The sequence below is a fragment of the Glycine soja genome, chromosome 7 (assembly GCF_004193775.1).
Source record: "Glycine soja cultivar W05 chromosome 7, ASM419377v2, whole genome shotgun sequence".
NCBI classification, from domain to species: Eukaryota; Viridiplantae; Streptophyta; class Magnoliopsida; order Fabales; family Fabaceae; genus Glycine; species Glycine soja.
This window is the reverse complement of record NC_041008.1, coordinates 20,114,879-20,118,556: the sequence shown is the minus strand read 5'-3', so window position 1 is coordinate 20,118,556 and position 3,678 is coordinate 20,114,879. Positions and strand designations below refer to the sequence as shown.

Genomic DNA, 3,678 nt, shown 5'->3' with positions numbered 1-3,678 from the left:
ATAATTGCTCCTGAAGAGACTTCTTGAGCTCCCTTTCAGATTGATTCATAATTCTGTTAGATATACCAGCCTCCAAAGCATTCAACTCCTTCTTTAAAACCTGAATTTTCTTAGCATTAATAACTCCATTGGATGAACTCCACTGTCTAATGCAGGCTTTAATGAACTTCAATTTTTGCTTGAGTGCGTATCCTCCCCATCCATTAGGGTGATAATTGCTCCATTTAAGGGTCACCATTTCCTGAAATCCCTTGTCCTGCAGCCACCAATCCATGACCTTGAAAGGCTTAGGACCCCAATCAACACTTTTGGATCTTAGAAGGATAGGGCAATGATCTGAAAAATCTATGTCTAGTACAAACTGTGTTGTATCAGGCCAAAGAGTCAACCAATTATCAGAAATGAAGAACCTATCCAACTTGCTCATAACACTTCCATTAGGTCTGATCCAGGTATATTTTCTACCTATAGATCTAACCTCTTCTACAGCCATAAGAGAAATCCAGGAATTGAATTCCTCAATACTGGATGCATTAGCCAGATTCTGAGATGAACTCAATCTCTCATTATGATTTCTTATCGAATTGAAATCTCCTAAGATACACCACAATTCATTTTGATAGGAGGACTTCAAAAGCAGAATCTCTTCCCATTGATTTCTCTTCCCTTGTATATCACAAGGCGCATAAACATTAATAATGATGACTTTCTTGTTTTCCTTTACCCACAATCCTTCCAGCAAAATAAAACCACTCCCCACTGACTTCCTATTCACCACAAAGGAATCATTGTTCCAAATGCATAACAGGCCACCAGCAGAATTAGTAGAAGGGAGACATTCCCAAGTAGCATTACTATCCCCCCACAGGTATTGACATAGCTTCTTATCAATGGAGTCTTTCTTAGTTTCTTGAATGCATAGAACATCAATCTTGTTGGCCAGAGATAATTTTCGAATAGCTGACCTCTTGACTCCACTACCCAAACCTCTAGAGTTGAGAGAGAGAATATTCATGGAGCAATTGTGTTGTTTCCCATCTCTGTTGTTGCTGCAGCTGAATGACTTGTACTAGCCTCATCCAAAAACTCCTTACCCCTGTTTTTAAAATTTTCATCAAAAGATATACCCAATTGACGAGCTATCTCCCAATGCTGATCACCTTCCACTCCATTGAAATCATTATTAAAGCTACTTGGGGGAATAGGACTATGGGGTTGGTGATCCTGCTTAGGGGTCAAAGGACCAGATTGAGAGTCACAAAGGTCAACCCCTTCCTTATTATATTCGAAGGAATTACCTGCTACCATCACCCTTGTATCCCCTTCTGTTCCAATTTCATTTAAAATTGGGCCAAGATTTAAATGGGCCATGGATTTTGCTATATGACATGTTTTTCTTCTGCTATAAACTTTTAAGGCAGAAGTGGAGTTGCTCTCTTTTTTAACTGGGCTTGTCTTCACCAGGCCCATCTTCCGAATATCTACATCCTTCTTCTCACATTGGGAATGCGATACAACGTCCCTATCATCCATGCCCAGCAAGTTTGAAACCTTATTGACCATTGGAAATTCATCAGGTCTGTTGACTAAAGGTTCTTCTTCCAAGGCCCCTTGGTCTCTCATTATATCACCAGCATCAAGTGTGATCTAGACCTGAATATTGAGAAACTCATTTTCCTCCCTAACCAAAGACTGCCATCGTGATTTTCAACTTGACTCCTAAAGACAAATATTAATAAGAATTAAATAGTTGAATAAGTCATATTCACAGAAAATTTAAAATGCAAGCACAAAAAATTACAAACAACTATAAATGTAAGATAATTAAGCAGAAAGACATTCTATCTTTTTACACATTGGATATCTAAATAATTACTAAGGCCTCCTTATTCAATGACTGGCCATATGACAATGATTGACATATGGACTGAGCTTCTAGAATATCCACAATGTGATAATAGTGGTAAATGAAGAAAAATAGATGATTTAGAGTTTCCACCCTGACCATTTCTAAAAAGTGGTAAATGAAGAACATGAAGAAACAAAATGTATAGTCTAAACTGCATTCCATGTCTACCACTACCTACTACTTCTTGAGCGCCAGTATTTTTCATGTTAGATTTAAAACACACTAATTGAGATGGGCCTGTTTTTCCATTTTCATGAGATTCAATATATGTCCACCAATATTTATACTGGAAAGCTTAATTTAGCAAGATTTGATGACAACACCAAACTGGTAAATTATGTTGATTTCAGAAACTTAGATAAAGACTCATGAAATTTATACAGTGGGTCACTGAAAAGTGACTGCTAATCTGAAAAGCTAATAAATGGGCACAATCAAAATCAGATTCTAGGTTCTAGCTTACATCTATGTTGAAGTAAGCTATTGTGACATTCACTGCTTCAAACATGAATATGGATGCAGGAAATACTATATCATTCTTACCTGTTTGGAGATGAGATTACCATCATTATGTACATCTTCGATCATCAAATCAGAATTTTTTTTCTAACATTCGCAAAAGACAAAGAGGTCAAGATAGGAGTTTGCAGTGCCTTTTATTCTAGACACAAGAAAAAATTATTACACTAAAAAAAGTGAAAACCTGAACCCTTACCAGATCTGTTTCATGCATAAATTTCCAATCTAGTGCTTCCAACAACTACACATACAAGTGAAAGGAAAAAATAAAAATCAACATGAGAGGGATTGACTGAAAATTTTACAAAGTACAAAAGCATCCATTCATACCTTGTTTTCCAATACCATGATTTGTTCACTCATTCGTTCTCGTTCACCTTCCATACAAAATGACTTTAACCTGTTTTGAAGATACATAAGCATTAGCAACATGACATTATGGAAAACATGTATATGACAAAAAAGTCACTGGTAATCTAGCTAGCACTAATTTGTTGGAGAACTTGGACTGGTTGGTTGACTAGTTTCTTTTGAGTTTGACAATACCATAAGGCTGTGTTCTTGCCTCAACTGATTTACATTTTTTCATATTTGTGGATATAATAGGCAATGTATATATTGTTCGTACTGGAAGATTGATTTTTGGTCATAGAGTAACTATGCCACTTCCCAACCTTTACTTTAATCATTTTTTTTTTGGAAGGCAGAAAATATATATATATATTAATAAGAAAAAAACTACAGTACCAGGGGTACTGATGATAAACATACAAAGGCAGCTGTGCTGCCAGCCTCCCAAAAAGAGAACAAAAACCCTTCTCAAAGCCCAACTACAAGGTATGACACCCGATTAATCAAAGGCCTCCATTAGATGGGATGACCAGTGATTAAAAGGGATATTAAAACCTTTAACTCTAGCTTTAGACCAGGACCAAGCCAAAAATAAGGCATCATCCATAACTTTGGAATTAATAAAAGGAATGCCCTGAAAAATGAGTAAATTCCTATGCTTCCAGATGGCAGAAGTTAAGGCAATCCACCATCCACACCATCTATTCAGATTTCTTCCTGCAACCAAACCTTCACACCATAGACTGAAATGACTTGCTGGGGAATAAGGGAGAGCTCCGAAAGTCTGAATCCACCTCAAAGATTCCCACCACAGGCCAACAGTGTATCTACAATGGAAAAAAAGATGTCCTGCCTCCTCCTGCTCACTGTGACAGAGGGGGCAGGTAAGATCCTGCACC

General features: G+C 37.2%; 1 long non-coding RNA gene across 1 annotated transcript; it reads right to left on the bottom strand.

The window, feature by feature from the left end:
* Positions 1–1,633: 1,633 nt before the first annotated feature.
* LOC114417790 lies at positions 1,634–2,807 on the bottom strand. Its single transcript, XR_003667921.1, has 4 exons — positions 2,759–2,807; positions 2,625–2,669; positions 2,453–2,515; positions 1,634–1,719 (listed from the first exon to the last, which is right to left on the bottom strand). It is a non-coding gene; the product is annotated as an uncharacterized LOC114417790 (long non-coding RNA).
* Between the last annotated feature and the right edge of the window lie 871 nt (positions 2,808–3,678).